The sequence below is a fragment of the Manis pentadactyla genome, chromosome 12 (genome assembly GCF_030020395.1).
Source record: "Manis pentadactyla isolate mManPen7 chromosome 12, mManPen7.hap1, whole genome shotgun sequence".
Lineage (NCBI taxonomy): Eukaryota > Metazoa > Chordata > Mammalia > Pholidota > Manidae > Manis > Manis pentadactyla.
Window position 1 is genome coordinate 56,066,426 of NC_080030.1, and position 23,233 is coordinate 56,089,658.

At 40.0% G+C, this 23,233-nt stretch overlaps 1 long non-coding RNA gene across 1 annotated transcript; it reads left to right on the forward strand.

The window, feature by feature from the left end:
• Positions 1-605: 605 nt before the first annotated feature.
• LOC118921748 (uncharacterized) lies at positions 606-21,694 on the forward strand. Its single transcript, XR_008992758.1, has 3 exons — positions 606-837; positions 3,445-3,606; positions 21,570-21,694. It is a non-coding gene; the product is annotated as an uncharacterized LOC118921748 (long non-coding RNA).
• The last annotated feature ends 1,539 nt before the right edge of the window (positions 21,695-23,233 follow it).

Here is a 23,233-nt window from a genome sequence, read left to right on the forward strand (position 1 = left end):
GCAATCTCTGAATGTAAATTTAGAAGTTCAGGACTAAACCACGTCATCTTTTCAAAAAGAAATATAATATAGACCAGGGCATGAAAGAGCTATTCCAGGGCCCACTGCTCGACCACAGGGCTATATATGATGTTGATCTGATCAAATGCATTTCTGGCTCCAAGTCAGTTCCTTCTTTATATCCTTTATGGCTACATGATAATGGGGTGGATACTGGGACAAGCTGACATACTGGGTCAGGTAAAATGGATAACTAATCTTTTACATTCACTCTTCAGGATGGTGCTGTGGTCAGATAATGAAGTTGAGAAATCAACCTGGATACTCTTTTCTTCCTGTGACCATACCCCTTTTGGGCTGGAAGATGCGGGGAGGCTGTCGGGAATGTCCTGAGAGCAAGACCACGAGTTCTTGATCTTTTAAACTTAAAAGCTGCAGATCCAAGTACAAGATAGAAAGTTATCTTGAGTACACTGTTGTGTCAACCTGGAGTTGTTTCTTTCTCCATTTCCCGCAGACAGGAGAAATACTGCCTAAGCTGGGATGGGAGTGAAAAGAGAGCTTGGAAATGAAAGGGGGGATGTGAACTGTAACATTATGGAGTACTCTTTCCTTTTTGGGGTTCTGAAGATTGAGTAGGTATCTGTGCCTTTCTTCCTGTTAAAGCCCAAGCACAGAGGGTCCCATGGGAACTCCCCCCAACGCCCTCACAGACTGGCTGCGGTGCAGAGAGCTGGGGGCATCTGGGTCAGAGAAGCTACCCAGGTTCCCAGAGACCCTGAGTGAGTGAAACGACATTTGGACAGATTTCTGGGACAATTGGGCAGCTCCAGAGAAGTGAGTGACGGCACAGCTCATACCCAGGTTCTTGATCCTTGTATTATAAAGTTTACATAGTAAGTGATTGACAGAATTGTGATCAAACTTCTGTCTTCTGCTTCATTCTGTAGGGTTCATACAGGACAGGGGAAACTTTTAGTGCCTCTCCAAGAGAATTAGCCAACAAAGGAGGGAGAAACAGTTAAAAAATGGAATATGTTTATTTCTGATGTGTACTAAACCTTCATTGAGTACAGTGTCTGGAGATGGCTATTTATTGTAGATATTTCATTATTATCTAAAGACCTTGTGGAAAGGTTGTGGTGTTTATAGGCTGTTGGCATACAACAAATTACAAGCTTAAAACTCTCCCCTTCAAAATGTGTAAGTCTAAAAATCTAAAATATTCCATATAATTTATAGCTTTAAGAATTCCCAAAGGGAAATATTTTGCCTTTTGTGATTTTTCCTCATTGGTTTGCACACATATAAATTAGAGACTCTAAATCAACACTGTCCAGTAGAACTCTCTGTATTGATGGAAATGTTTTATATCTACACTGTCCAGTACAGTAACCACTAGCCACATGTTACTATAAAGTACTTGAAATGTGGCTTGTGGGATTGAAGAACTGAATTTTTAACTGATTTTATTTAAATTTAAGTAGCCACATGTGGCTAGCATCTACCATAATTGAACAGTGAAGATCTAAACTCTTAATTTATTTTTCCCTCCCAAGTCTACGGAGAAAATAATTCATGAAATATCTGTAATAGGAAATGAAGTCTGTGTACCTTTTATATATCATGTATTATCTCTATCACTCAGTCAACCATTGTCCTTCTCCTGGCTTTGCCATTTTACATACATATGTACATTTGACATAATGTTTTACATATATTTTTTGAAGTCTTTGAGCAACTACCACAGAACTCTGTAGCCAATAATAGGCAACAATAAATATTGACTGATTCACAATCTAACTATAAAGTGATGACACCTATTTTATAAATACATACACATTTATAGTTAATCCTCACTTAGGGATGCTGTATTTGAGAATTCACCTACTCACCAAAATTTATTTGTAACCCCCAAATTAACACTCACAGTGTTTTCACTGTCCCTGATGGGCACATGCAGGGTGGTGACAAATTGGAGTCATCCATTATACACATTCTCAACGGAAGAAGAACAGGGTGACATTCTGCTTTCTTATTTCAGCTGTCATGTTGTAAACAAGTGTTCTTTGCAATGATCTGTTAATTGCCATTTTTTGAATTTTTGTGCTTTTCGTTGATGATTTTGCTGCTTAAAACAGTCCCCAAACTTGATGGTGTAGTGCTGTCTAGCATTTCGAAGTACAAGAAGGCTTACAGAGAAAATACATGTTTTAGATAAGCTCTACTCAGTCATGAGTTACAGCGCTGCTGACTGTGAGTTCAGTGTTAATGAGTCAACCATACATAAAGAAGGCATCTTATTTATAAACAAATACATGCATGAAACAAGATTATATATTGATCGGTTAATGAATATGTGACCAGAGGCTCACAGCAACCTAACTCTGTATATATCCTGAATTTCTCCTTAGGAGCAATTCTCCTTAGGAGAATTCACCAATTCAGTGCTCACCATGCTTATCCCAGTAGGTTTTCAACAAAGATAAACATATCACTCGTTAATGGTATCATCTTTCCCAACATAGTGTCCACCATCTTTACATTCTCCTGGGGAGAAGAAGGACATGCCTGCACTTCTTTTGGTAACCGAGACTATGATGGTCAATGGCAGATGAGATGAGGACCTGGTAATCTTCAGTCCTGTTCTAGCTGATCAGCAAGAACAGGGAAACCAGGTCCCTTGGAATAAGCAACGTTGTCAGTTCCAGCTGCTCCAGAACAACTCATCTCTGACAGGAATAAAGACAAGAGCTGTGACTAGTTTTGATCATAGTGAATACTTCATTCATCAATTAAGATTCTGATGATGGAAATGAAGAAATGGAATCCATATCGCTGTAGCACAGAACAAAATAGCTATTTTCCCACCATAGTTTAAGTAAAATTCAAAAGAAATATGGTTAATTTTAACCAAAATTAACCCCCTCTCTCAGGTAAACCAAACATTCAAACTGCCTTTTTTTTTGCATAAACATAAAATTTTTTAGTTCTCAATACTTTCTAGAAAACCAGTCCATTCTGCTCATTGCAAGCATTAAAAACAAGAAATATTCTGTACCCCAGCTTGCATTTATCAACACATACAGAGCATAAATGTTTATGTTTGCTTGAGTAGCTTGAAAAAGAGCCAATTTTGGTGCCCTTGTCTCACATTTGGGATGCAGATACTCTATATGCCCCTAGCCTTTCTTTGACTGGAAATTGACAATCTTCCAGGATTGTAAGCAGCTGCCATTTCATTTGTATCTACTAACCATATTTTATTTATTGAGGGAATTTTTTTTCTTGGTAAAAATACATATATCCTTTTTACTTGTGACTTGTTTTTATTTTAGGAGGGCATCTGCTACTTCATGTTAAGTCTAGAAATAATTTCAAAAGTTAGCTGTCAAAATTCGTCAGCAGCCCTCATTCTCCCTTCTGTCTTTCTTTCTTCCTCAGCACTCTTGAAGTTGGGTAAGCATTGAACCAGGATCTTCAGTGAAAGGATTCTGGGTCACTCAGCTGAATTTTCCTGTGCAGAACTGGTGTTATCACGAAGTGAATGAAACCTAAAACTCCAGAGCCCATCACTTAGATGAACTCTTTGCAAGGCTGTGAAAGGTACTCAAATGTGTTTATCTGGATTATTATAGTTGTGACAAATTTTGTAGTTTCATATTCTTTCTTAAAAAGTACCCACTCCCACCATACACAATAGTCTAAGCTTCAAGTTCCATAAAACCTGAGTCTATCGCTGCCCCCGTAGCTATGTGTGTGGCCTCTAGAACTGTGTGTTGTTTTCCTTCCTGTAATGGAGGCAGCCTCTCCTGGCCTAGGAAGCTGAGGTTGGCCATCCATACATTCTGTTTCTGTTACTCCTTCCTCAGGGCCTGGTTAGGTTGACAGATCTCTCATGCTCAGACAGGACCCTGTAATAGCTATTAACAATTCTTTAGTTTCCTTTGTGTGTTACTCAGGATTCTCTAGAGAAACAGAACCAATAGGATATATACCTTGATATTTTATTCATTTATTCATTTATTTGTTATTAGGAATTGGCCTATACTATTATGAAGCCTGGCAGGTCTTCAGTCTGCAAAGCTGATACGTTTAAAGGCTGTCAGGTAGGAGAATTCTCTGTAACCTGAAAGTCAGACTTTTATTCTATTCAGGCCTTCAGCTGATTGGATGAGGCCCACCCACATGGAGGGAAATTGACTTTAATCAGTACACCTATTTAAATATTAATCTCTTTTCCAACCCCCCTCACAGAAACATGCAGAATAATGTCTGGCCAAGTATCTGGACTTTCTGTAGCTATTCAATTTTGACACATAAAACTAACCATAACACTTTACCAACTAAGTGAGCTATTGTTTCCATGACTGGCCTATTTATATCTGGGTTTATCACAATCCATTTTTAAAAATTGTATATGTAATCATATTTTAGCAAGCATTATTTGAAACATTATTGGGAGTCCTATAACCAAACTGTAGGGTATAAAGGGGAAAAATAAGTTCTTAGGGAATTTGTCCTTTAGGTGTAACTGTGACTAAACAAACTCATCGGAATAATGGGAGGAGAATTCAAAGGCAAAGCAATGATTCAGTTCAGGTCAATGCAAAGATTTCAAGGGGTCTTAAAGAGAAGCAGAGCTCTTTCCAGAGGAAATACTCAGAAAAGTCTTCAGGTGAGATCTGAAGCTACAGTGCACAGGGGAGTTCTCTTCAAAGAATTATCTGGCCCCTAATAATAATAGTTTCAAAGTTGATAAACGCTGGTCTAAATAGATGTATCAAGTCTCACTTGTATTAGATGTCTGATTAGTTGTCCATTCTTAATTCACTCTTTGCTTTTAAAAATGAAAGGCAGCATCTGTGTTCTCAGCAGAAAAACGTGAGTGCAAGTATTTAGCCTAGTTTTGGATTATAAATGCTGCCCCACTTGTAAGTACTCTTAAAATGAAACCAAATCACTCCAGAACTTGCAAGTAACATTAACAGAGGCCCTTTTTCTCCCAGAGAGGGATAATACTGATTAAGGAATTCGTAAGTAGCAATCATGAATACCACATTAAAAGGCAATTTGGTGCCTCACACTTTTCCTCTTTTGACCTTTACTGTAGGATTGTTGACAATTCTCATCTGATACTCAGTAAAAGTAATCACCCGGATTCTTTGAAAAGCAGAGAACAGTTTACATAAAATTCCAAGCACCTGCTTCAGTGTAAATGACAACACCCACCCGCAGCCATGTCCTTACGGGACTCAAGGAGAACCTTTGTGTTTTGTTTCCAGCGGCTGCAGCCTCCCCGCAGATGGCAAATTGGGTGTCAGGCAGTGGGAACTCAGTAAATACTGGTGACGGACTGACCCTAGACCAGGGGTGCATTTCTTCTCTAATTCCTTTTACTCTGGAAATGATCAACACTTTCCCCAGACCACCTGGGCTGCTCCTAAGAGATAAGCTTACAAACATAAGCGAAGAGTGAGATTTTCATTTTTGAGCATTTGCAGTAAGAGAATGCTAACAAAATTAAAAACTGTGTTTCTTACAATTAAAGGGAAGGGATGTTCAAAACATCCCCCTGAGAACTATTTGTTTAAATTCAAGTTTGCTTGACCTTGTTTTGACATCATGTATATCCTCTTATCTGCCTCATGATGAGAATTTTTTGTCAGCTCCTGCAAAATATTTTGACTACAGTGAAAGCTGATCTTGTTTTGCTCAAATGGATTGGGAAACAAAACCATGTGAAAAATCTTGGGGATAGAAAAGAAGCCCAAATGGATTAGGCTTTGCTTTTAAGTCATGAGTTCTACTGATGTAGGTCACCAGTTATAAATTGGATATGCCAGCTGCACTTAATCCCAAAAGGTAGTTTAAACACGTGTGGGATTTACAGATCTGTTCCTGAGTTTTTATAGTGTGCTTTGGAGTCTCAGTTCCAGAAACGTTACGAAAGGGGCTAGCTCCCAGCCTTAGAAGTAGATGCAGTACACACGGGGGACCTTTTACACCTCTTCTGCCTGGGCCAGAATGTAATGTGACCTTACCACTACTGAGAGCCTTGGGACAGCGAAGAAATGAATGTCCAGAGGTCATCACCGGGGCCTTTGATAAAAAGGGCTGATGTGGAAGAAAGAAATCCCAGTCATCCTGAGGAATCACATCATCAGAGGAACCACACAGGCTGTGGGACTCTTGGCTGCTGGCACACAAGGCAGGGTCCACTCGGGTAACAAAGCAACCTTTACCATGTCACCCACCAGGGAAAGGCAGTAAGTGAGCCCTGACAATGGGGCCCAGCCCTAGGCCCCTTATGTGATTAGCTCTCTGTTACTCAGAGAGGAGTTTCACAGCTTATGTGCCATGCTCCTTCCTGCTGCTTGACCATCAGCCAGCTTGGGGCTTAACATCTTCAGAAGGATGCTGGTTTTCCCAAAGAGATGTTAGAATACGCTACCCCAGTAACAACAATGAAAAGGCAGGGGTGATGAGTACAGCTTTGTTCTCTATTCCCACCATGATTTGATAAAATCCTTTCCATTTTAATCATATCCTCATTTGACTGAGCACCAGTGGCATTCTGGAGTTTTTAAATTCAATTCTCAAACCCCTTACAGATGAGCAGAGCTCAGGAGGCCAAAGTTACCACTTAACTTTCCCTCCCTTGGACGTCAGTCTTGACTGTGTGGAAGGGCTTAGCCCAGAGAGACCGCATGTTGGTGCTACATTCCCACAGTAATTAGTGAGTGAGAGAACTCTGGTAGGTTCTTGGGGCGGGAGGGGTTTTGGATCATCATTGTTTTATGTTTGAGAAAGTTCAGGACAGCGAAATAGAAGTAGCCCAGCAGTTCCTGTTAGACCCGGAGCCCAGCGGGTGATGCTTCTTCTGTGAGCTCGTGGCTGGGCATGCCAGTCGCATTTCCTCCCCTCTGTCCTGTGATGCTCTGCCAGCAGTGTCTGCCGCAAGATCTCAAGGATTTGAGAAACCAGTAAAATGTACCAGTTTTCTTCTCAAACTCGGAAGGAGTATGAGACATCCTTTATTCTGCATTATTTGTTTCTAAGAGCAACGTTGGGATTCTCTTCCCCTTAAGCAATTAAACAGTACCCCGCAGGCCAAAGGACAGCCTTAGTGTATTTTAAAGCAAGAGCCACTGCTGGTGTGACTTAAGCCCAAGGGGGTTCCTAGCCTGGGGTTTCTGTGAGCTTGGGGAAGTGTTTGTCATTTTGTGAAGCTTTGTCTTAAGTCTCCTCCTATAGGTCAGCTCTGGAGGCGTAAGCCTCCTGCCAGGGGAGATAATTGGTTGGTAATGAGAGCTGATCTTTGTAGGCAAACTGGGGAAGAAGGATGGACGGTGGAATAGTAGGCCTGCTGCCCTGCATCTCTGTCGCGTGATGTGGGGTGGAAAATGAGCTTCAAAGCTTAAACCGGCTCAAACTCCAGATCAAGCTGAGCCCCCTCTTGGCAGCCCACTGAGAGGCTGTAACTGCGAGCAAATGCAGCTGACACTCTATTATTTTTCTGGGGGAGGGGGTCCTGTTATTTCACTTCTGAGGTGTAAAAGCTTCTTTTATAGTGTTTCATCTTCACAAAAGGCCACATATTTGAAGATTTTATTTATGGGAAATGTCCCCAATAGGCAGATCTGCAGAGGCAGAGAGTGGATTTGTGGGTGTGAGAGGATTGGGCTGGGGGAAGGGGAAGTGACTGCTGTTGGGCAGGGTTTTTTTTGATATGGTGAAAAACATCCTGGAGTAGATATGCACAGCATAGCAAATATACCACAAACACTGAATGGTCTAGTTGGAAATGGTGAATTTTATGTTATGTGAATATCTCAGTAAGCAAATTACCATATAGTGTGTCATCTTAGGATGATGACTGTGGAAAATTGGCCTTGGGGGTGGCAGGTCCTGAAATGCTCTGCATGATAACAGCAGCTCGGGCTTGCTGTGCTTCTGCCAGTGTTCTAAGGGCCTGACACCTGTTCACCCGTTTAATCCTCACAACACCCACTGAGGGGGGTGCTGTCATCCACAGTTTGCAGAGGAAGGAACTGAGGCACAGAGAGTCGGGGGACCTATTCAAGGTCACACAGCTGGGGCAGGGCAGAGCCAGGCTCCCCACCAGCCAGCTTGGCTCCAGAGTCTGTATCTGGACCCGGGTGCTATGCTCCCATCTGGATTCTAGTAAGGTTACTGCAGGATACTGAAAAAAAAAAAAAAATCTAGAGAGGCTACATGAGTGCAGCTCAGGGTGGCCCAGTCTGGACGTTGGCACAGGTGCTCCCTGTAGCAAAGGTTATCTGCCCGAGCAGATTAGCCCACCGGGCTGACGTGCCAACCCCGTAGTTGACGTCAGCCTACTCCGGCCCCTGTTTGTTCAAGCCATCCCTGGCTGCAGATTGGTCTGTGTGTGGACACACCTCTGCCTCTACCAGATACCTCTCACTGGGTGGGGTGGAGGGAGCCGGGTGCTCCCTTCTGAGGCAATACCAGAAGCTGTCTCAAGGCATAGGCATTAGTCAGTTAATGTGTTACAATAACACCATCTGATTGAGGTCTTTGGTAAGAAACAAGCTTTAAAGCAATTTTGTACACCGTTTTATGCTTTTAAAATCAGACATACTGATCTGTGAAGGGAGAAGAAATGAGTCACCTTGGATATCTTAAAATGATCCCCACTTCAAGTCAACAATACGTAGAAATAAGGATCTTGCTACTTTCCATTTTGATGAATACTTAAAAAGTATAATTTCCAATGTTCTAGTTCATTTTTAGAATCTCTTCTTTTTCCTAACAAGTGAAGCTTGAGTACCTGGAGCTATAAGCCGTATGGATTGAGAGGCAACGTAGAGTCATGGGGAGGAACCCACTGACTGGGTTTGAAGCTGTGCCAGGCCACTTGGCAGCCATGTGCGCTGGGGCAGGTTCATTGAGCTTCTTCGTGTTCCTGTTCCCTGAGTGTAAAATGGGACAATCATAACAGCTACCTCATAGCAGTGGTGTGAGGCTTGAAGGGCCTACAGGAGCTGGTCTTATGCATTGAGCATACATTGTGCCTGTTACCCACATTAAATCTGGATACTTCAATATGATAAATTAACAGTTAAAAAAGCAATAGTATGTCATATATTTGTACCAAACTTCATATGCTTTAGAACATTTCCTTCATTATCTCATTAGAGTCTAATATGATTCCCATTTGTCGCATGGGGAAATGGAAAGGGTGACAAGTGTCTGTTCAAGATCACACAAGGGATTAATGTGTTTACTGGGCCCATAACTCAATTCTCCTTATTTTTAAATTAGTTTTATTTGTTTTTGAAAATTAATTTCTGTATAATTTATCACTAATTTCTTAGGGATTTTGAGAAAATGAAGGTGTGTTTCAAATTTCAAAAATAATTAAATATTAAACAACAAAGTGCATTGTTTGAGAGACAGAACCTGAGTCCAGAACTATAGCTTCTTCTTAGTGTCACAGCTTCTGTTTTGTTGTGCTTATTTGTGGATTGTAGATTTTTTGAGGTAGTAGGGATAACCAATATGAACCTCTCATTTTATGGATCAAGAAACATTTCCAAAAAGCTGTTATGACTTTATTGAGACCAAAAAACAAATAAATATAAAACCCAGAATCCAACATACTGGTCTAGTTCCAAGTCTGCTATCCTTCCTGTTGAACACATTGCCTCTCATGGGTAAAGAGCTCACTTTGCCTGTGTCAGAACCAGGCAACAGCTGCCTTGCCAGCCTCCCTGTTCCTTCCTGGGCCCCCTCTGTGCCTCACTTCAGCTCCCAGTGATGAGGTCCTCTCCAGGAGAGGGGCTTCAGGCTGCACAGGGTCTGCCTGCAATGCTTTTTGAAGACTGAGGCGCATCTTCATGCACACAGTTGTTACAGAAACTTCTCTCTCCTGCATCCCTGTAGCATCTTCTCTGCCATCTACTAGCAGGTTTGGTGATGTAAATGAATTTTCCCACTTGTAAAATAAGTGCAATTCCACCCATCTCATGAGGTTTGTAAGGTGGTGAAATGAGCTAATAAAACTATTATGACCTATATCACCTCACACCAGTTAGGATGGCCACCATCCAAAAGACAACAACAAATGTTGGCGAGGTTGTGGAGAAAGGGGAACCCTCCTACACTGCTGGTGGGAATGTAAATTAGTTCAGCCACTGTGGAAGCAGTATGGAGGTTCCTCAAAATGCTCAAAATAGACTGACCATTTGACCCAGGAATTCCACTCCTAGGAATTTACCCTAAGAATGCAGCACTCCAGTTTGAAAAAGACAGATGCACCCCTATGTTTATCGCAGCACTATTTACAATAGCCAAGAATTGGAAGCAACCTAAGTGTCCATCAGTAGATGAATGGATAAAGAAGATGTGGTACATATTCACAATGGAATATTATTCAGCCATAAGAAGAAAACAAATCCTACCATTTGCAACAACATGGATGGAACTAGAGGGTATTATGCTGACTGAAATAAGCCAAGCGGAGAAAGAGAAATACCAAATGATTTCACTCATCTGTGGAGTAAGAACAAAGGAAAAACTGAAGGAACAAAACAGCAGCAGAATCACAGAACCCAAGAATGGACTAACAGGTACCAAAGGGAAAGGGACTGGGGAGGAAGGGTGGGTAGGGAAGGATAAGGGGGGAAAAGGGACATTATGATTAGCATACATAAAGTAGAGGGGTGGCACGGGGAAGGCAGTACAACACAGAGAAGACAAATAGTGATTCTATAGCATCTTACTACACTGATGGACAGTGACTGTAACAGGGTATGTGGTGGGCACTTGATAATGGGGGGAGTCTAGTAACCATAATGTTGCTCATGTAATTGTATATTAATGATACCAAGAAAAAAACACCCAAAAAACCAAAAAAACTATTATGACCTAGCACAGTATCTTGCATATACTTAGGTGTGTTTCATATGTGGTTGACTAACCTCTTTTTGCTGAATTCCAAAAGTTACTGGTTTGTTTTCTTATCTGATAAGAAGATATGAGAAGAGACATACAGTGTGCTCATCCAGAATGCTAAAGAGAACTGTGTACACCTCCTCCTGAAAAGAAGCATCCGCCTGTGGATACTGAGTGGTCTCCAGGATTGGTGGCTAGGTAGGTCCTTTCTTTCGTGACCACACCCACCCAGCGTGCTGCCCTCTGCCTTTTCTTAGGAGGTATGTGCAGGTCTTTCTTTCTCCATATTCGCTTGCCAGCCTCTCTGTCATCAACAGCACACACTGGTTTCTCATGTACGTCTCACGCCATCATAGGATTTACCACCCTGCATTGAGTGGTCCCCTGACTTGCCTAGGACTCCCACATACCATAGGCCCCTTATCAGGAGAGATGATCTGTTTCATCTTTGCATCTATAGCTCCCAGCACAGTGGCCAGCACACAGAAGGTGCTCAGTAAATGCATTAAAAGTAAGTCATTGATTAGACAAACTTCAAAGCAAGGGAAGTGCCCGTGACCGTGAAGCAAGAGATGAATGTCATTGAATTTCCCTGGCTTAGAAGACAGGATTCAGCTGGGCCTGGCCTCGTCTTCTCCTGATCTGCTCTCCTCCTTGCCCTGTGTGCCGCAATGACACCAGTCTCTTTCATTTCCCCTTGCTCACCATGCCCGTTCCTACCACCCAGGGCACATACTTTGGTTTGCCAGGTCGTGCAGTGCAAAGGCCACCCCATCGAAGGGGGTGCCAATATTGTCCTATTCCAGAAATGTCATGCAAGCCACAGATGTGAGCCTCATGTGTAATTTTAAATTTTTTATAGCTATGTTAAAAAAAAAAGTAAAAAGAAGAAAGTGAAAACAATAAAATATTGTATCTGAAATATATCCAAATAGTGCCATTTCAACATGTAATAAAAAAATATAAAAATAATTAGTGTTGTTTTTTTTCACACTAAATATTTGAAATCCAGAGTGTATTTAGTATTTATAACACACCTTGACTTAGACTAGCCATGTTTTATGTGCTTAGTGGTCAAATGTGACTAGTCACTGTGACACTGGGCAGCATGTGGTTGTGTACTGACATTCAGGACAATGTAAAGTTGAATAAACTCTTTTTCTGGAAGTGACAGTAATGTGTCTTGTTCTAACAAAATCATTAAGTTATGACAATTGTCTAACAGAATCAAAGGATCTCCAGGAGGTGGTGCCTTTTTTCCAATTTGCCCAAAGATGCTTCTCAGCCAGTGGTGACTTTACTTCAACAGGGCTTTTGTACATGCTGTTCCCTATGCCTGGTAGTTTATTTCTCCTTGGCCAACATCTGCTCTTGTTTCTATTAAATTGTCACTTCTTCCATGAGGACTTTGCTCGATTTTCTCACAGAGCCTTGTCTCTTTGCCTCATAGCACTTACTTGGATTTGTAATGATATGTGTGCGATTATTTGATTAAATTCTGTCTCCAACACAAACTATTAAACTCTTGGAGGGAAAGCCCTTATCTGTGTTTGCTCACATGGAACCCTCAACTCTGAATACAGCACTGGGTGCTTAGAAGGGAATCCATTCGGATGCACTAAAGGGCTGCCTGGCTGGCCTCATGTGTCAATGGCAACCAGCCCAGCAGTTTCAAATGTTCACATCTTTATAGTCCCAGATAAATCTTATTCTCCACCACCAGGATGGAGCAGCGATTAGAATGTCATTCAAGGTCTCTCTAGGGAAGAAAGCTGACTATTCCCTGTCTCATTGCTGAGATGTGTTTCTTGTTCAAAGTGTGTGAATTCATCCGACCATTCTCCCCTGACTCTGTTCCTGGATGCAGTTACCTTCTGTCTCTATAGAGCTGAGTGACTCTGAATTTTATCTTAGACTCATTAAGGAGATTTCATCTTTACTGGCCACTTTCAGATAAATGCATTTTAAAAGTAGGGCAGTTGGTAATGTGGTGAGCCAATTACTCAGGTGAGAGGACCCTTTGCATTTGCAAATATACAGGATTGTGCAAGTTCTTATCTGAAATTAAGGAGCTGGAAAGCTGGGAGATTTACTGAATTGCTTCATATGCTATCTTCTCCCTTCCCATCCTCCCAGTATTTCCACCAATAAATAAAATACACACATGGGGCTATAAATAAAATGAATTATGAGAACAAGGCAAATGCTTGCTAATCAATTAACATTAATAGTATGTGTATACTGCTAACTGTAGTGGTTCAGATTTGGAACCCTAACAAATGAAAACAACAACTCAACATCCCAAAATTGGTGGGATGCAATGAAGAGAGTTCTAAGAGGAAAGTATTTAGCAATACAGGCTAATCTCCGGAAAGAAGAACAATCCCAGATGAACAGTCTAAACTCACAATTAATGAAATTAGAAAAAGAAGAAAAAATGAGGCCCAAGAGGTGAGTAAAAGGAGGGACATAGTAAAATCAGAGCAGAAATAAATAAAGCTGAGAAGAATAAAACAACAGAAAAAATGAATGAAACCAAGAGCTTGTTCTCTGAGAAAATAAACAAAATAGATAAACCTCTAGCCAGACTTATCAAGAAAAAAAGAGAGTCTATACACATAAACAGAATCAGAAATGAGAAAGGAAAAATCAGTGTGGACACCACAGAAATACAAAGAATTCTTAGAGAATACTATGAAAATTGTATGGTAACAAATTGGATAATCTAGAAGAAATGGACAACTTTCTAGAAAAATACATCTTTCCAAGACTGACCCAGGAAGAGACAGAAAATCTGAACAGACCAATTATCAGCACTGAAATTGAATTGGTAATAAAAAATCTACCTCAGATGGCTTCACTGCTAAATTTTATCAGACATTTAGAGAAGACCTAATACCCAACCTTCTTAAAGTTTTCCAAAAGGTAGAAGAAGATGAATACTTCCAAACTAATTCTGTGAGGCCAGTATCAGTCTAATACCAAAACCAGACAAAGGTACCACAAAAAAATAAAATTACAGATTGATATTCCTGGTGAACATAAATGCAAAAATCCTCAACAAAATATTAGCAAAACAAATTAAAAATGTATAAAAAATATCACCCATCATGATCAAGTGAGATTTAATTCCAGGGAGGCAAGGATGGTACAATATTCAAAAATCCATCAACATCATCCACCATATCAACAAAAAGAACAAAAATCACATGATCATCTCAATAGATGCTGAAAAAGCATTTGACAAAATTCAGCATTCATTCATGATAAAAACTCTCAACAAAGTGGGTACAGAGGGCAAGTACCTCAAGAAAGGCCATTTATGACAAACCCACAGCCAACATTATACTTAACCGTGAGAAGCTGAAAGCTTTTCCTCTAAGATCAGGAACAAGACAAGGATACTCACTCTCACTACTTTTATTCAACTTAGTACTGGAGGTCCTTGCCATACCAATCAGACAACACAAAGAAATAAAAGACATCCAGATTGGTAAGAAAAATGTTACACTGTCACTGTTTGCAGATGACATGATATTGTACATAAAAGTACCCTAAAGAATCCACCCAAAACTACTAGAACTAATAACTGAATTCAGCGAAGTTGCAGGATACAAAATCAATGCACAGAAATCTGTTGCATTCCTATATACTAATGATGAACTAGCAGAAAGAGAAGTCAGGAAAAGAGCTCCATTCACAATCACATCAAAAAGAATAAAATACCTAGGAATAAACTTAGCCAAGGAGGTGAAGGGCCTATACCATGAAAACTGAAAACTACAAGACACTTATAAGAGAAATTAAAGAAGACAGCAATAAATGGAAATACAACCTGTGCTCATGGATAGGAAGAATTAATATTGTCAAAATGGCCATCCTGCCTAAAGTAATCTACAGATTCAATGCAATCCCTATCAAAATACCAATGGCATTTTTCAACAAACTAGAGAAATAGTTCTACAATTCATATGGAATCACAAAAGACCCCATATAGCCAAAGGAATCCTGAGAAGGAAGAATAAAGCTGGGGGGATTATGCTTCCCAACTTCAAGCTCTACTACAAAGCCGCAGTAATCAAAATAATTTGGTACTGGTACAAGAACAGACCCATAGATCAATGGAACAGCAGAGAGAGCCCAGACATAAACCCACACATAAACCATATATGGCCATTAGTATATGATAAAGGAGCCATAGATATACAATGGGGAAATGACAGCCTCTTCAGCAAATGGTGTTGGCATAACTAGACAACTACATGTAAGAGAATGAAACTGGATTATTGTCTAACTCCATACACAAAAATAAACTCGAAATGGACCAAAGACCTGAATGTAAGTCATGAAACCATAAAATGCATAGAAGAAAACATAGGTAAAAATCTCTTGAATATAAATATGAGCAACTTTTTCCTGAATGCATCTCCTTGGGCAAGGGAAACAAAATAAAAAATGAACAAATGAGACTACATCAATCTAAAAAGCTTCTGTACAGCAAAGAACACCATCAGCAGAACAAAAAGGCATCCTACAGTATGGGAGAATATATTTGTAAATGATATATCCAACAGTGGGTTAACATCCAAAATATATAAAAAGCTCACATGGCTGAACACCCCAAAAAACGAATAACCAGATTATAAAATGGGTGCAGGATCTGAACAGATACCTCTCCAAAGAAGAATCCAGATGGCCAACAGACACATGAAAAGATGCTCCATATCACTAATCATCAGAGAAATGCAAATTAAAACCACAATGAGATATCACCTCACACCAGTTAGGATGGCCAACATCCAAAAGACAAACAACAACAAATGCTGGGGAGGATGATGAGAAAAGGGGAACCCTCCCACACTGCTGGTGGGAATGTAAATTAGTTTCACCACTGTGGAAAGCAATATAGAGGTTCCTCAAAAAACTAAAAACATAAATACAGTTTGACCCAGGAATTCCACTCCTAGAAATTTACCCAAAGGAAACAAGATCCCTGATTCAAAAAGTCATATGCCTCCCTATGTCTATTGCAGTGCTATTTACAATAGCCAAGATACGGAAGCAACCTAAGTGTCCATCAGTAAACAAATGGATAAAGCGGAGGTGGTGCATATACACAATGGAGTATTATTTAGCCATACAAAGAAAAATCCTACCATTTGCAACAACATAGATGGAGCTAGAGGGTATTATGCTCAGTGAAATAAGCCAGGTGGAGATAGATAACTACCAAATGACTTCACTCATTTGTGGAGTATAACAACAAGGCAAAACTGAAGGAACAAAACAGCAGCAGACTCACAGACTCCAAGAAGGTACTAGCGGTTACCAAAGGGGAGGGTGGGGAATGGCGGATGGGGAAAGGGAGAAGGGGATTAAGGGGCATTATAATTAGCACTCACAATATAGGAAGGTTCCAGGGAAGGCAGTATAGCATGGAGATGACAAGTAATGACTCTGTAGCATCTTACTATGCTGATGGACAGTGATTGCAATGGGGTTGGTGTTAGGGGACTTGATAATATGGGTGAATATTGAAACCACAATGTTGCTCATATGAAACCTTCATAAGATTGTATATTAATGACACCTTAATTAAAAAAAAATTGGAACTCTGATGTTATCAGAATATTTAGGTTCAAGTCACAGTCTTGCCATTCACTAGCTGTGTGACCTTGGGCAATTTACTTAACCTCACTGGGCCTCAGTTTCCTGGTTTGTAAAATGAAGGGTTAAAAAGAAAAAACCTCCCTCAAAAGTGTATTGCGACACTTGAGAGCTTCTGAGCATGTAGTGCTTGCATAACACTCTCCCAGAAGTTATGTTTTTTTATTGAAGGAGTTTGCATCTATGACTTTAAAGAGCTGGTTAAGAATGACACTTCTTAACAAGTAATAATAATTGTCATAATCTGAGAGGAAACAAACTAGGCCTAGCACCTACTAATATTTGGGTTGTTCAACAAATCTTTGATTAGGCCTTACTGAAAAAAAAAATGTTTCAATAAAACAAGACTCTTCATGAATAAGGAAAGCAGAGCTGATTATTTTACAGTGTTTGGCTAGATCTCACTGAGGCCTCTTCCTCACTCTGAAATTTAGTATTTTATAGCAAATAGAAAAATAGTTAAGAGATATAAAAGGCAATGGAAATGTTTATAATTTGGGAAATGCTAAAGCTTATATTGGCCAGTTTTTTCTATATAGACTATCATGTGCCTGGAGCTTATTTGGCTCAGCTGCGGAGGTAGAGCAACATCATTCATTATGTGCTTTCTGCTCTATTTTCCACCAGGCCTGGCAAGACGCTTCTTGTAAGGTGGTTTCTTACACAGTGAGATTAAAAGAGAGATGCTTAAAGGTGTCACTGCTCAAGATTGTGTCTCACAAATCTGCTGCAGTGCCTACAAAGCCCACCATTAAAGACGCCCTCCTTTGCGTCAAGGTTTAAGGTCTCTGGCAATGCCAGGTTGAAATGCACATTTCCCTCCCCATCCCCCAAAGAGGAAGAGGACATTCAGCCAGTCGTAGCTACAGCTACCTAAGGTTGTCTTGGACACTGACAATGGGGATTGTGGAAAGTCAGAGATACCTGGGCTTAAAACTGGGCCTTTAAAAAACTGTATTGTCTCTACAAATGATTCACATTACTGGGGCTTGTTTACTTATTTATAATGAGGGCTGATGTTAATAGGCTAGTCCATGGAGTTGTCATGAGGATTAAATTATGTGATGGTTTTAAGGTAGGAACACAGAGTTGCCTGTCAGAGTTGTTCTCTTCTTGAGAAATGGGGAGGTAAAATATGACAGAAGAAGGCAAAAGTCCAGAGTAGGGGCTCCTGCCTGGACAGGAAGCTCTGGAAGCCAGGAGGCAGCACGAGGCCGCGGGTGCCTGAACGGTGAGCAGGCGAAGAGCGTTGGGAGAGGGCAGGGGGGAAACATAGGACAAGGGAAGAGGACACCAGACACAAATGTCACTGACACTATTCCTCAGGTGTATGAAAATGCCTAAGTCATGTGTGTGTACTAGAATTCATAGAATGAGGGTGATAATGTTGCTATTTCAATCACAAGGAAGGCAGGAGAAAAATAATGTGCTGCATGCATGACAAGAACTTGGTATGTCTCATCCAGATATTGATTTAAATCCACTTACTTGTGCACTTCTTTTGAGAACGTGCTCCGTAACAGGCACGGGGGATACGCAGAGCAGTGACCCTCACAGCCTACTGCCAGTGAGCTTTTGCTGATGAGGGGAGATGGACAGAAGCCAATACAGAAATACAGAATATATCAGGTAATGAATGTCAAGAGGAAAATGAAGGTACAGGGAGCACTGAGGGGTAGTCTTTCAGATAGGGAAGTTCTCTTTGATAACAACAGGGTTAAAAAAAAAATCACTTGATTAATTCATTTCATTAAACACTACTGAGCATGTACTATGTGTTAGGTAGTTTGTGGCGAGAAAGGATGATAATATTGGGCAATACTGACAAATTCCCTCCTTTTCACGGAGCTTTCCTTTTTAGGGGTAGGGTAGAAACAAACATATAAACAAAAAGTAAGCAAGGTAACTTCATACAGTCTAAATGTATCAAGGGAATAGATGATAAAATTGGGGAATATGAGAGGAAAGTGATTTTTTGGGGGGTGTAGGACAGGGGAAATGGGTGAGTTGTAAGGCAGAATTAAAATCTACAGAGAACTTTAACATACAAATGTAAATCAATATTATACTTATTTATTACACATCATGTATGCTTGTAGTTCTAGAACTTCTTTAATACATCAGAATATGTTCATAAAAATTCAGTCAATTAGTTTCTACTTAAGGGAGTATGAAAAAAATTGCTGGATTATTTTGTACATTTCCCTCTATCTTACTCTCTCCCTATTGATGACACCAATCTTCTCCTCTTCATTGCCCCTGCCCTCCTAACTTGAATATTTATGGTTCTCACCTATTTAAAGTAATTTAGAATATACTTCACTTACTTGAACCATTTCAGCATTCCACCACTTTCTGTGATCGCCAGCTAATTGAAGTATGCTTAATACTATGGTCTAAGGCATTCTGTTTATTTCCAGAATTATCCGAGATCTTTACACAGAAACGTGGTGACCTTCACTCTCCTAAAATGAAGTCTTAAAGTTAGCCTATTCAGATATATTCTCTGATACCAGGACAATCTTTAAACTATTTTGTAAATGATTCCAAACACAATCGTCCTTGTAAGGCCTTTTCTCAGTGGAACTGGATGTGGAACTGCAGTATGGATACCTTCCAGCCATCTTTGCAATTAACTCAATGTCTCTTCTTTAGAGGGTTTATTCTTAAGATATTTATGCCAATGACTTAGTCACCTAAATGCACACAGATCTTCCTCAACTTATGATGGGGTTATGTCACAATAAACCCACTGCAAGTTAAAAAATTGTGTCAAGAATGCATTTAATACATTGAATCTACCAAACACCACAAGGTAAGCTTAGCGCAGCCTACCTTAAACATGCTCAGCACACTTACATTAGTCTATAGTTGGGCAAAGCCATCTAACAAAAAGCCCATTTTATAACAAAGTGTTCAGTGTCTCACGTAATTTATTGAATACTGTACTGGAAGTGAAAAACAGAATGGCTTCATGGGTACAAAATGGTTGTAAGTATATGGGTTGTTTACCGTTGTGATTGCGTGGCTGATGGAGCTTTCACATGAGATATTGTACTATATGTTGCTGGCTGGGAAAAGAACAAAATACAAAAATTCAAAATTCAGTATTTCTACTGAACGCTTATTGCTTTTGCACCACTGTAAAGTCAAAAAATCCTAAATTGAACCAACATAAGTTGGGGACCATCCATGGTAAATTCCCTTTCCCTATCCCTTAGAAGTTCCTCCTCTTTTATTGCAATTCTCCTACCTTTCAGCTTTACTTGCTTTCCCAGCTGAACAGATCTATTTCTACAGCTTCAAGTGACAATAAATGCTATGCTATTGCTTTCTATTTCTGTAAGTCCAGCCCACAGCAACCTCTTCTACCAATAACGTACTGGGAATCTCCATTCGGACATTCCGCAGCCTGAGAAACTCACCATTTAAAATGAAACCCGTATTTCCCCTCCAGTTGGTTCTACTTCTTATCTCCTTTCTTGGTTGATGATTTCCCCACTTTTGTCACTTCAACCTTATCTTCCTTTTTACCAGCCAACCGTAGGTGACCAAGTCCTGTTGGTCCTACTTCTTTAACATCTCCACATCTGTTCCCTCTTCACCCTTCCCCCAGCTGTTGTGTCAATCCTGCAGACAGAGGCCCAGCCACCTCTCTGCTGGGTCAACCACAACAGCACTACCCTGATTTGTTCTAACACTGACTTACACTGGGAATTTCAGTAAGAGCTCTAGAGCCTCATTATCTCTGAAATCACAGCACTACCCTGATTTGTTCTAACACTGACTTACACTGGGAATTTCAGTAAGAGCTCTAGAGCCTCATTATCTCTGAAATCACTAGTTCAAATATCAGTAACACATGCAATGTTTTCTTAAATGTAAGTATTTGGCTGCAGTTGTATGTTGTAGGGTGTTTCTCTGTTTGTCTTTATTCTTTTTTAATCTTGGAAAATGTGGATCATATCAGAGGATCCAAATTCATAAATCTAGTCTGTTGCACTTGTCTATTCTTAAGTGCAGATCAGATTGTTTTAATTGCTACATATTTCTATTTCCTAATCAACATACATCTCACCCACAATGGCCCATGTTTCTCTTAACAATGGAATTACAATAAAACATCTGTAACCAGAGCAGACCACAGGGTCTGCTGTGTTGTTTTTTTGCCATCAGTCTCAATGAGGTGAAAAGTGAAAGCTAACTACAAACCAGCTGAGAATGAACACAAGCTGTTGTTTTTGAGTTTTCTAAATATTTTCCTACTCCTCTTGCGTGTTTTTTGTGTTTTGTACTCAAACCCCCCTGCCAAGACCTCCCCCAACAGCATTCCTTCCTGGGTTCCTCAATCATCTGGACAGCAAACAAAACTTCTCATAGGTCATTAATCTCAAGGAGATAAGCTTGTTTAATATAAGGAGATGACTAGCATACATATTTTGACCACTTTGGAGTTCACAAATTCAATTTTTAAAAATAAGACCGTTGCTAACTGAATCTGCAATCTGCTTTGGATTTGCATTTTTAGGGTAGTGTTTAGATACTCAAAATGTGTCTAAAATGAAAATCACACCCTTGTGGAATTAGCAGGTATAGGTGGTGAGGAAAGGATATGTAGAATTAGAGAGGAGAGAAACCTTGGGTAACCTTAACTAGAAAGTAGAAATATGCACACATTGCTGTTTTCCTGATGTGTGTGTGTGTGTGTGTGTGTATTTTCTTTTTTACTGCCTATGGACAGACTATTCTTGGAAAAACTCTTCTGTGTGTATCCCTTTTGTTGAATACTGTGAATTTCCAGTATGCCTTTTTCCTCATGTAATTATCATTAAATTCTCTAGATAATAGCAAGACAGTTTTCCTTTTTCCTGCTTACATTTATGAACACTGTATTAAAATTGATTATAATGAATTATGTGTGTTAAGTACTAATCTCATTTTTCTTTCTTTTATTCCTGCAGCTAACAGAATGGCATAGATACAGATGCGGGCTGTGCTCCAGGGAAACAGAAAGCAGAGATTGTCCATCTTTGCCAGGGAGATTGATGACTTACGATATCACTGTGGGACACATGGGAAAAGCTGCCTCTCTCCTGCCCACAACTGCTTCCTGATTATCAGCTCACCAGTGGCTGTCATCTTGTTCCTTTCTTTATTACAGCAAAGGAATGTTAAGCTTTCCTAAATCCTTATTCAAAATGTCCTTGAAGAAAAACAATGGGGGTCAAGAAAGTGAGAGCTTCACATTATAATTTTTCGCGAATCTCTTAAATATCTTTGGAAAATGCTATTTATTTGACTCAGTTTCCCTCTTGCTTGGGGATATTAGGTCTACCTAGATGCCTAGATGCCTTTGATACCTTGAATAGTCAACAGAAAGTAAGATCTTTTCCATAATGTCCTGTTTAGATTTCATATTATCTCACTGAATTTGAAAAGATCTAATAAAAATAGCTAACACCAGTTCCATCCTGAACCAAAAAAGTATGGGGAGGGAGGGTTGTTCTAAGTATTAGGCAGTTTATTATTATCAAAAATCTGTGTTCCATTTTTTCTTTGTTGGTTTTTAAACTTGAAACCTGTTTTGTGATACAAGGAACATGAAAATATTTGGAAAGAAAAAGAAACAACTCTGAATATATGGCTCCAAACATTTTAAATCCCTTTGGTATGTGCAGACAAAATCTACCGTAGTTTGTGTGTGGGATCTTGATTATGTAGTTATGAATTATTTAAACAAAGTTTATGCAACATAAAGAACAATTGTCTGAAAATATGAATATCGTTTTCTTCTTTTGTGTGGTAAATGCATCAATGCTGCTGATGTCATATAAGGGAAGCTTTATTCTCCACAAGCCTAGTGCTCTGCTTGCTTTTTGCTTAGAATTGTGGCTAAGCTTGGCAGCCTCAATGAGCCACTTTCTCCAAACTCAACCCTGCTGTTTATGGAAAAACAGTGTCACATGTGACAAAACAATGACCTGCATTCCACAAACTTCAGGTTGGCCTCTATGACGTTTGGGCTGACTCTTGTTTCAGTAAATGTCTAAAATTATAGCACCGAATTGATCACTTTTCCACAAGGGAAGCAGTGTAGGAAAATAGCCTGAGGCTCTGAAACCTGTTGGAACTTTGGCTGGTTGGCTTTTTCATATTTTAGGGTCCAGCTTTGCTCTTGGCCTTTTTTTTGCTTTTCTCTTCTAAAATAACTCATTATATCTGTGAGCTAATTAACAGGCCAGTTGAATTTCTTTACTGTCCATAGGAAAGACTTATGGGGTGGAATGAACACAGAATAATATCTATATCTCTGTTTCTCTCTTTGTCTCTCTCTGAGGGTTTCATGAGCGATCCATTCATTAGTGACAATATTAAATCCTACACTGTATTTAAAAGAATAACTTAAAAATATATACAATGGGGAATATTTGAGTGATCAGTTTAACATAAAAAAAGACCCTTCCATGCTAGTGACGGGCTGGCAGGCAGAGGCGAGTGAGCAGTGGACAGCAGCTGTCGGTCCTATGGGGTGGTCTTCGGGTGCCCCGAGGGAAGTACCCTACAGCCATGGGGGCAATCCTTGTGGCACCTTCAGGCCTTCTGACAACTGGCTTTATTTCCAAGC